Source organism: Cydia amplana, chromosome 10 (genome assembly GCF_948474715.1).
Source record: "Cydia amplana chromosome 10, ilCydAmpl1.1, whole genome shotgun sequence".
Classification (NCBI taxonomy): Eukaryota; Metazoa; Arthropoda; class Insecta; order Lepidoptera; family Tortricidae; genus Cydia; species Cydia amplana.
The window spans coordinates 4,985,874-4,998,201 of NC_086078.1; the positions used below are offsets into that span (position 1 = coordinate 4,985,874).

The 12,328-nt window shown below is 36.2% G+C and overlaps 1 long non-coding RNA gene across 1 annotated transcript in view; it reads left to right on the forward strand.

Moving 5' to 3' along the window:
• LOC134651510 (uncharacterized) overlaps positions 1–12,054 on the forward strand; it is a 213,947-nt gene extending 201,893 nt beyond the window's left edge. Inside the window, exon 2 of the long non-coding RNA XR_010097116.1 lies at positions 11,847–12,054. This is a non-coding gene — a long non-coding RNA (uncharacterized LOC134651510). The remainder of the gene's footprint in view (positions 1–11,846) is intronic.
• The last annotated feature ends 274 nt before the right edge of the window (positions 12,055–12,328 follow it).

A 12,328-nucleotide genomic window follows, 5' to 3' on the forward strand; every position in this document is an offset into this window, starting at 1 on the left:
ATATAGGTACATAAATGATTTTCCACAGATAACGCAACATTCTATGATTCTTTTCGCTGACGATAGCACGATTATATTTACTGGAAATGACCCGCTAGCTTTAGAAGTTACCATAAATAAAACTTTAGAGAACGTAATTGACTGGCTGAATAAGAATAATTTGCGAATAAACTTAAACAAAACCAAAATTATGAGCTACAAACAAAGAGTTGATAAATTACCAAAACTCGCTGTAAAATATAAAGAGCATCTTATTGACGAGACAGATTTGAAAATTTTTTTAGGATTAAGTTTAGATAATAAATTGACATGGAAAGATCAGATTGACATTATATCTAAAAAACTTAATAAATTTTCCTTTGCTCTATATAACCTGGCTAAAACTATCAATGAAACAGCAGTATTAACCGCCTATCAAGCCTATGTTACCTCAACTTTGAGATACGGCTTAATATTCTGGGAAAACTCCACAGACCGAGATATGGACTTCAAGGCACAGAAAAAATGTCTACGTTCAGTGTGTCGGGTTCCACAAACCGAAACCAGCAAACCAAATTTCATTAGGCTCAACATATACTCACATTACCTTGCCTCATGCCTGTATATTTACGAAGTAGCGGTATATGTTAAATATAATATTGGCCAATTTTCTGTTACTAATAGTGCACGTCGTTGCAACAAAATTTATATAAAATCAATAAAAATGGTTTTTATGGCCAAAAGTATTTTCGGCATGGCCCTTAAACTCTATAACAAGCTGCCAGATGATATCACTAAATTAGATAACATAAGTATTTTTAAAAAGAGTCTGTTTAAATTTTTAGTTAGAAAAGCATACTACTCGATCGGAGAATATTTGTCTGATACAGAATATTAATTATATAGGTACATGTAGGATTGTAAAATACTAAATTATATTTTATTTTTATAGTTTAAGTTTGTAAATATGCATGCACCATCTGAAAAATATTTGTATGCCTAATGGCTAAACATAGTGATACTCTTTTTAAGTGTACAATTATATCTGTAAAAACCTATGTTTACAAATAAATATATGATTTATAATAAGTTACATATTTGAGTAAGCCTTTAAAAGAGGTGAAGTAAAGTGAACTAAGTATAATAAGAAAACGTCAATAAACGTTTAATCGGACCTGACCGGATCCTAACGACAATTACTAAAAACGTACGGAAAATACGGAAAAATACACTTTTACTGCAAACCATTGGGAAATAGAAAATGAATTGAAACCTGAAAGCGCTAAAATTAGTCTGAATAGAGTTACAAGTGTTAAAAAAGTTCTATTAGAAAAAGTCGGACAAAGTTGGCTTGTACCCGTATTCACTTTGCAGACGAGTTTTGGAATCAGTCCAGGTAATGGTCTTTAATGTCTTTATTAAAATAATAGGTAAAGGTAGGCGTCAGAAAAAAATACTGACGTAAATTCGTTTTAAAGTAAATGGGTGAATCAACTTTTTCTTGTTACTCGTTGCCATGGTTACGTTCTCCTGGGTCACTCCTTAAAACCTGATTTTTAGGCATTTAAATTCACCAAACACGCTTTTTTGTGATACTTATAAACCCTTTCCATTGAGGGTCGTCTACCAAGCGTGTCAGAAGAAGTTGGTGTACAATGTCTTCTAAGAAACTATGCCTATTGTCTCTTGGCTGACCGGACAGAATAACAACAAGAAATAGTTGATCCACCCAAGGGAAGGGTGAATCAACTTTTTCTTGTCACTCGTTGCCATGGTTACGTTCTCCTGGGTCACTCTTTAAATCCTGATTTATAGGCGTATAAATTCACCAAAGACGCTTTTTTGTGATACTTATAAACCCTTTCCATTGAGGGTCGTCTACCAAGCGTATCAGAAGAAGGTGGTGTACAATGTCTTCTAACAAACTATGCTACTATGTCTCTTGGCAGACCGGACAGAATAACAACTAGAAATAATTGATCCACCCTGATGTACCTTTATTTATTTTTAAGAGGGGAAATACTTTACGCATACCACCCGGCGCGGGGACGGGCCGGGATGGTTATGTGGGACTCCCTGTTGTGGGCTACTGAGACCCCAGGTTTACCCACTAAAACCCCTCTGTTGCCCTGTGTCTGCTGCTATACAGCGAGGTCCCGGAACGCCGAAGTACTCTTCCACAACAAAGTAAATGTAGGTACATACCTACATATGTCAACCGAACGGATGGTTACTCTCTTGAGCGGCAGTTGTTATTTCAATCCTTAGGCATATTCTGCTAGCTGGCTCCAAAAATGTCGCCTGATTTACCGTATGTTGCCGGTCCAACAAGTGATCATTAACACTGTACTGTTGCTACTTTCCTATCGACAAATGAACAAAAAATTGAAAAATAATAATAAGAGCCAAGCGGTGAAGCAAAAAATTTTTTACTAACTAAGAGTAAAGCAACTATAGGTAGGTATAGGTGTTGTTAAAGAACGCTAAACAAATACGAATGTTGAGAAAAAAAAAAAAAGATCTTAATTCCAACTTTGAACAAATACCTGGCATTTCTTCCTGTTTACATCATTAGCGCAGTAGCTAGAGCTCATCAATATGTATGTTCCTCATGAAGGTGGAACCTAGCACGTAGGTATCCGTGGACCGCCAACGACGCTTATAATGGTCACGAGATGTCGTGCTTGCAGAGCCACCAACAACGACTGATCAGGGTTGCGATTCGGGTGCTTAGGAGAGCTATGACTAAAATACATAAAATACTGTAAAAATCATTGACGTATATCTCAGGACGGACCTTACGGGCATCTGAACTCGCCTCTATTGTCAAGGCGTTAGAGTGCGTGTTCAGATATTTTGAGCACCTCGGCCGCTCCGATATATCTGATGGTGACTGTACGAATATTTTCATTTTCCTGTATAAATTTCATAGCTTAATATTCAGTAATTTAATATCATCGACGTGATAAGATGTAACCGAAATATGAGGTTCAAAGCGGCTTCACGGTGATTTAATTAATATGATGGGAAATTTATATTATATAGAATAAATTATTTCGAACATTAATTTCCTACCGGTAGTAATTTGCTAGAATAATTTTGTTAAACTTACGAGGTGACAGTGATATTTATAATTAGTGCTTCCACCAATAACGTTAACATTAACGTTAACGTTAACCTTCTAGTTCTAAATTCATCTTCGATTGAGATCGAGACACTACATACAGGGTGTTTCCTGTAACAGGAGCAATAAATTAAACTAAAGCCTTTAGTAAATGTTGGTCAGTTTGAGGAGTACAGCCTACAGTTTAATTTATTGCTCCTGTTACAGGAAGCACCCTGTATAATTGCAATAAATTTTTATTATTTTTATTACTTTGGTTATTGAGAGGTTTGGTTGTTGGTTATCATTCGAGAGCTTAGTTTAATAATTATCTACACCTGATTAATTTCTTCAATAGTTAGTAATAACGTAAATGTTTATTAAAGCAAAGGCCAATTTGCATTAAGCTGCTAATATTTTATGAATAAGACGTTCGAATACCTCTACAGGTCATCTTTAAACTTACGTTATAAGTATCTGTTGCAATACTTGTTTGGCCAACATAATAGTTATTTGTTTTACAAGGGGGCAAAGTTGTTGTTTAACCGCTCGTGCTAATATTGATACCCGAGCAAGTGAAAGATACTAAAATTGAACCACGAGCGTAGCGAGTGGTTGGAAAATTGGAATCTTGAGCGTTGCGAGGGTTTCAAAGCACGAGGGTTACACAAAATTTGCCCTCGAGTGAAACACAGGAATTTTCACCACACCAACCCGAAGCAAATTTAAATGTAAATAAAATATCAAACAAAATCAAACCAAATCAAATTCAAATGAATGTTATTAAATATTTATCATCCAAAATCATAATTTAAAAGTCAATTCTACCAGCAAACATAAGAAAACAACTCAAAATTTGCATTTGATTACATGTGAATTACTGATAGCAAAGTGCAACTTTGCTATCCGTTTTTGAAGTGCAAAGTAAGCCTTTCCGGGCAGGTGTGGTGAAAATAAAGATTCCATTTTCAAAACAATATCAGTATCGAAACGCAAGAGAATCGCGCGGATGCCGTTTTCGTTTATTCGAAATGGCACCGGCCAGTTCGATTTTCAATTTAATGGACAATAGCGACATGGCACTTCGAGCTGATTGGCACCCAGATAATGTACCTAGAGATATCGCTGGCCCAATATTGCAGGATTCTATGTTACATTTTCAAGATAGTTGAAATTCGACTTAATGTCACTATGACAATGTTCAAATTTCAGTTCGATAAAAGACTTATTTAGACTAGCGGGTATTGGGATTGTTTAGAACTGTGTAGGATCTGTGCGGAAAGAGAAGAGTCGCGGAAAGTATGGGGCCCAATACATTCCACGACTCTTCTCTTTCCGAACAGACTATAACTGAAATAAACGCTAGCTTATATGAGCAGGATATCAGTTTTTTAATCTGTAATTGGACACCGTGATGTTAGCATAAATATATGTAACATTGTGTAAAACCAATGATAATAGCCATACTTCGCCTTTATTTTAAAATGGCGCATCTGATATTTTTATCTGTGAGTAGGCAACATGCCGTAAGCATGGGAAAAGTAGCGTACGAATACAACAGATCAGAATATAGGCGCGATTAATACTGCATCCCCAGTTGCCTTACTTTTATTTAAGAGTGACGTATCTGAAATGATTTGATCTGCGATTCACCGTAGTGTAAACGAGAGTAAGGTAGCGATGGCGTAAAACGGCGTGCAATAGCCGCGTACCTATAGAACTGCATCCCATACTGCCTCACTTTTGTTTGAGGGTAGCGTATCAGACATAATCGTTCTTTAAGAAAAAGCACATTTCTAAGTACTTAACGTGGTGAAGGTACCTATTATTCTCAGTCACATACAGAATTACAGTCCCTATTGGATTTTGTTTGATAGTGACATATCTGACTGATATTATTTGATCTGTGATTCAACGTACCGTAAACGCGAGTAACGTGGCGTGAAACGGCCGTAGTAGGTAATATAGGCGCATATAAAACTGCAGTATGGACGGCCGATAATTGAAAACATGTTGTTTTTATTCGTTTTATGAACAAATATTGCACAGCTTTTCGATTTTTTGTATATATTCAACTGGAAGTGTTTAAAGTCATATAAAGGATTTTAACAACGCATTTCTGAAGTCAACTTTGACGATCGCTCACGCTGATAGGTGCATGAAAAATAAAGTGAAAATGTGAAAACGCCAATCAACATGACGATCGTCAAGTTCGTAACCTTCGTGGTCGTATCAAAACCTTAACAAGTTGGTAATCTGAATGGGGCTTGTGGCGTCCGTTCTTTATTTATTGCTCCTATTATAGCCAGTAAGCTAATTATTTCATCATCATCGTCCTCGCATTGTGCCGGAATTTTTGCCATGGCTCATGGGAGCCTAGGGTCCGCTTGGCAACTAATCCCAAGAATTGGCGTGGGCACTAGTGCTAACGAAAGCGACTGCCATTTGGCCTTCCAACCCAGAGAGTAAAATAGGCCCTTATTGGGATCCGGTCCGGTCCGGTTTCCTCACAATGTTTTCCTTCACCGAAAAGCGACTGGTAAATATCAAATGACATTACGTACAAAAGTTCCGAAGAACTCATTGGTACGAGCCGGGGTTTAAACCCGCGACCTCCGGATTGCAAGTCGCATGCTCTTACCGCTAGGCCACCAGCGCTTTTAACCACCACTAACCAGTAAGCTACTTATAGTTATGTTATAATAGCGATATATACTCCCAAAGGGTAAGATAATAAATAAAGTAAAAGTAGCTCGGCTCCCTCACGACGTTCCCGACGATAGAAAGGTGAAATCGGATACCAACAGGCGCCAATCGTGTATTCCAACTCGGAATCCGAACGCCACCTTTACTAACTCGGAATTTCCGAGTTAGTAAAGGTGGCGTTCGGATTCAGACCACACTGACATTACTGTTGTAGTACCTATTGCAGTGGGACATTACTGCCGACTGCGTCCTTAAAGTCGGCTGCAAATGTTAAAAATCTGGGCAGCAAATGTAAATATAAAATTACTTTTTTGACACATCCTGCAGCAATGAAGTCGGCTGCATTACTGCAGGAGTGTTGAACCGTGAAATTACTGCCGACTGCATTACTGCTGCAGTTTCTGTCCGGATTTTGGACATCTACAGCCGACTTTAAGGACGAGACGAGTCCTAAAGCGAACCGACAATACGATATATTGTACAATTTTATTATAAAATGTAGAATGAAGACTATTAAAACTAAACTATTAGTGTGTGGACATTAGCAGTATACATTTAAGCGCAGATCACACGGAGGTATAAAGCGTTGCGGCCCACGGCGGTACGAGAAAGACGAAAAACACTCGTATCGATGGCCGTGCAGAAGTTTTTAAGAGCCCATCAACGTGCACACTAGCACCACTGCTAAATAACCGTGATTATTTAAATTTAACGAAATATATTTAAAAAAAAGGGGGCCGCTACGTACTGTATCTTGTATTAAAGTACCTTTTGAATACATCAAACTAGTTTCTTTGTTGCTGGATTCGTCAATCTATAAACTCAAAACAAAAACGGCCGTTTTAACTTTGGACGCATGATTGATGAATCCAGGAACATAGAACTATCAGCTAACTAAACTGTGGAACGTTCCTTTGCGTCCGCGGTATTTCCGGACCGATACGACCTTCAAACATTTAAGAGTTTACTCTCTTCTTAAAGGCCGGTAATGCAACTTGCATCCCTGGTGTTGCCGGTCTCCATGGGCGACCATAATATTGCTTACCATCACGGTGCCATCACGTGATTTGTGTGCTCGTTTGCCACCTTTATCATAAGAAACTCTACGCGGACCAGAATCCGTATGTTTTCCCAGTATCCCAGACAACCATTACGAATGCTATGCACTCACAAAGCACTCTCGTAAAAGCGCAATGCAATTTTGTAATGGACATGACAACATGTACGATATGGTCCGTGGCAAAAACTAGATGAAAAGATATATGTAACATAAGCCTGGGACGAAAATATAGTACCGTCAAAGATAATTGTTAAAGGGAATGAGACATTTTAAGATTTCCATTCAATCCAATAAAATAAAGAATTATATTTTTGGCTTAAATGCCTACTGAGACAGTTAATTTTCAGGATCAGTAGTATTTCCTAGAATGTGTAAACGTACAGCAAAATGTTATTAAATTCTACGCAATTTTAATTAAAACAGCCTCTATTAAAGTATACATTACGTACCTCTTCATTATTCTGAAAAGGATAAAATTGTTTTGTGGATACAATTATATACCCATATATTATTATACCTATATATAGTTGTAAGCTGAACTCATTCGTAGGTAAATGATGCTTATTTATATGTATGTACCTCGTTCAATTATACTGAAAGAGGAAAAGCTCTAGAACGTAGCGACTAACACATTACTAGTAAGTAGTAACTAGAGTCATAATACTAAAGATTGTCATAAAATATGAATAAAGATAAACGGAGTTGTGGTAGGCTACATCTGCATAAGCTTTGACTGTGTTGTCTGTCCCGTTTAGTACCACTACCACCAGTTTGGCACTGACATAAACCTCATCGAGAACGTAATTTACTTTCTATGCATCTCGCTCGTACTCGCATATTAGTGGGAACGAGATGTAGGTACGTAGAAAGTAAATTACGTTCTCGATGGTGTTTATGTCAGTTTTGACACTGTCAGTGACTCATAGTACGGGCTCAGATCCGGAAAAGTTTAGATTCGAGCCGTTACATTAATAGGGCTGTTTGATTCTATCGTTGTTGTTGTGTTGCCACTTGTGAGACGCATCATGATTATGATCTAGAATAATTGTAATATTGTCTTCGGTTACCGCGATAGTTAGTCATAAAATCAAACTATGTAAACGATAATCCGACAGCACCGTCATTTATTTGTGTGTTTATCACAAATATTATTTTCTGTGTTTTTTTATTTTATTTTTTTTATTTTATTTTATTATGGCAACAAACAGTCATTACATCAAAAGATACAAAGGATGGATTACAGAGAAGACAACCAGTGCCGAAATTTACAAGCGTTATTGTAGAAACATAGGAGTTGATACTGAGTGGTAGAGAGAGATCCATCGTACTACCCAACAGACAGGCTCACAACATTACAACTGACAATTTATTACTTTGTATACGTATATGTATATATATAATATATTTTGGAAACCTGTCAGTTAAGTTGTCGACGAAGTCCAGCTAACAATTTAAATGACAATGACTAGGAAATATTAAATGGTAAATATTAACAAAGGTTCTTAAGATCTATCTATGATATATCATTTAGGTTTTACATTATTCAGAGTTCCAATTGTCAAGAGTTATTGCGTGGGATGTAATAAACAATTAGATATTTTATTTTTAAAAGATGAAATGGATACATTAAAGGGGTTTATATGCAAAAATTTATTGTTATACATTTGAGGCGCACGGGAGAGAAAACAATTTTTTGTATATTTTTTCTTAAAGTGGAGAGGTGAAAATAGATATTTTTTACGTGAGGAGCGAGCTGGACGATTACTACACGAGAGCCTTATTTTAGATAACAAAGTAGGAGAATCGATTAAATTATTTATAATTTTAAATAAAATTGTCGCGTCAGTTAAATTGCGTCTATTTTCTAAAGATAGAAGTCGGTAGTGTTGTAGAGATTCCTGGTAACTTGAGTTAATACGAAAATTGCGATAGTTGAGTATTTTAATAAAAAATTTTTGGACTTTTTCTATTCTAGATTTATGGCACTGGAAGTAAGGGCTCCATACAACACTACCGAAGTCTAATATGGATCTTACAAACGAGAAGTAAATAATTTTTATTGTTTTGTTGGTTTTAAAGTGTTTACTGAGTCTATTGATGAGGCCTAAATTTCTAAATGCTCTTTTAACTATTTTGTCTATATGTGCATTAAATGATACCTTATCATCCATTATAATACCTAAATCTCTAATATTAGTAGCACGTTTAAGTGTATTATCACAAAGGTTATAGTTGAATATTATTGGATTTTTTTTACGGGTATAACTTATGACAGAGCACTTATCAGCATTTAAGAATAATTGATTTTGTAAACAGTATGACGACAATGTTCTAAGATCATCCTGCAAGTCCCAACAATCTTTGATTGAGGTAACTATTTTAAATAGTTTCATGTCGTCAGCATATAACAAGTGATTGGAGTTATTAAGTGTTGTGCCAATATCATTTATATAAACTGTAAATAAAAGGGGCCCCAAATGGGATCCCTGAGGAATACCAGAAGGCACGCTAAGAAAATTAGAACGGTACCCTTTAACACATACGGCTTGACTACGGTTACGTATATATGAGTCGATCCATCTCAGAAGGTTGCCGTGCACACCGGCGTTCAAAAGCTTGTTTATGAGCAGATCATGATTAATTTTATCGAAAGCTTTTGAAAAGTCGGTGTACACGACGTCCACCTGTTGGTTTCTGTCCATAGCTTGAAGTATAACGTCTGTAAAAGTTAACATGTTGGATTCGACACTCCTACATTTAAAGAAACCATGTTGATGTTCAGATATGTGGTGTTTCAATGCTGAAAATAATTCAGTAGTAACGATTTTTTCAAAAACCTTCCCTAGTACGCACAGTTTAGAGATCGGTCTATACTGGTCAATATGTGCCTTACCCTCTGTTGTTTTGGGTATGGGTGTTATTAAAGAGGATTTCCATATGCATGGAAATATTCCTGACTTTAGAGAGAAACGGAATATATACGTAATAGGTTCAGCAAGTTCAGCTGCACATTTTGAGATTAAGAGTGGATGTATTCCATCTGGGCCAGCACCTTTATGAACATTAACATCGCGCAACTCTCGGAGGATTATATCTTTATGCAAATCAATGGAATCTATATCTACGGTTGTTTGAGATGTACTTGAAAAGTCTAACATACTATTTGAATTGTTATCTATAAACACGGAATTAAAATATTGGTTAAATGCGTTGCATATATCAATACCATCAGTTAGAAAATTATTTTTGTAACACATTTTGTCAGGCATGTCATTATTCATCGTTTTATTTTTGACAAAAGCCCAAAAGTATTTAGGATGCTTATTTATTTTTTCCTCGCTAAAATCAATGTAATTGTTGTAGCAGTCACGTTCCATTTTTTTAAATCTCTTTCTTAAGGTGGCATAGGTTAGATAGTCTTTTCTATTACCGTATATTTTCCATTTTTTATGCATTTTTTGTTTTTCTTTATTTAACTTAATAAGGGACTTTGTGAACCAGGGGGGGAGTTTATTACTATTATTGGATATAAATTTACACGGAACATGTTTCTCTATAAGTTCGTTGAGAGTATTATAAAAATAGGTAGTCATGGTGGTTATGGATGTTTTCTATGTATACCTATGCATATCGTCGTCTAGTACCTACCCATAACGCAAGCCTGATTGAGTTTACTGTGTGACTAGGTCAATCTGGATTAAATTGTCCTAAAGTCTATTTTTTTATTCGGTAGACTAAAATGACATTTCATAGTATGAACATCATGTCATACTATGAAATGTCATTTTAGTCTACCGAATAAAAAACTTCTGTTCAGAAGATATCAATTCGGGTACCTAACGGTACTCACCTTAACGTGTACAGTCGGACTATATTAAGGTCAGCAAAACCTAAAAGTCCTGCAGCCATTTCCGCATCTACAATTCTACACATTACCGTCATCTAGAGGTTATTAGATATCGATCGAGTAATCTAGAACTAATGAGGCAAACGGCGGCAAATTGCAAGCTTATGCGCTCCTACTTAAATATATGTTCGCCGATGTGCGGAAATTGGTGGGTGTGTTTAGTGCATAATTCTAAGGTTGTTGAAGCGTTATCAGGGTTAAATTACCACAGTTTGACTTTATAGCTGCTTAAGATGGTTGCGGCACCCAACCTACTTGGCGAGATTTGGCTTGGCTACCTAATCTAAGTCTAATTGGCGAGATTAAAGCCACATGACTTCGCTGACTCGGTCACCTGGACAGGATGGGAGAGAATCGAGCTGTAAGAGGAGCATATTTCGGGCACCCAGATGGAAAACGTCCATCTATACTTTTGAATGCAGATAGTTTTGAAGCGTTGTTTCATACGCTACATAATTAAAATGCTGCCTGTACGTACGTGTCTTTAAAAAAAACTATTTTCTGTCGAGGTACAAACTAACAAAAATACCTATCCTTATAAATAATAATAATATAATAATAATAATAATATCCTTGAAGCGGCTTTTACCAAAGGCTGAAGTGATTGAAAAAATCGTAATGGAAGATACTTATAGGTAAGTAATCTGAAGATTACAGCGACAGCATAGGACATCATCAATTTTGTTACAGTTGTTATTTGTCACCTTTACGCTTTCTATCCGTATTAAATCCTATATGAAGCTTTTGCCGAGCTTACGCCGAGGTTAGATGTCAGATTATCGAATGTTTTTAGGGTTCCGTAGCCAAATGGCAAAAAACGGAACCCTTATAGATTCATGTCTGTCTGTCTGTCCGTCTGTCCGTCCGTATGTCACAGTCACTTTTCTCCGAAACTATAAGAACTATACTGTTGAAACTTGGTAAGTAGATGTAGTCTGCGAACCGCATTAAGATTTTCACACAAAAATAGAAAAAAAAAAACAATAAATTTTTGGGGTTCCCCATACTTAAAACTGAAACTCAAAATTTTTTTTTCATGAAACCCATACGTGTGGGGTATCTATGGATAGGTCTTCAAAAAAGATATTGAGGTTTTTAATATAATTTTTTTCTAAACTGAATAGTTTGCGCGAGAGACACTTCCAAAGTGGTAAAATGTGTCCCCCCCCCCCCGTAACTTCTAAAATAACAGAATGATAAAACTAAAAAAAATATATGATGTACATTACCATGTAAACTTCCACCGAAAATTGGTTTGAACGAGATCTAGTAAGTAGTTTTTTTTTAATACGTCATAAATCGCCTAAATACGGAACCCTTCATGGGCGAGTCCGACTCGCACTTGACCGCTTTTTTTAATAAAAGCTGATTTTAGTCTCTGAAAAAACTAAACTAGCATAGGTATTCTTTTAACATGACAAAATATTTGGAATGTACCCATGTCCTAATAATATTTTTATATTTTAACCTAATATTTCATACACATACCTACACGTTACTTGATGAAATCTCCGAATTGAATGTTAGGTAATACTGGAAATACCCGAACTAAAAAAATTGTAGGCTTAAAAAA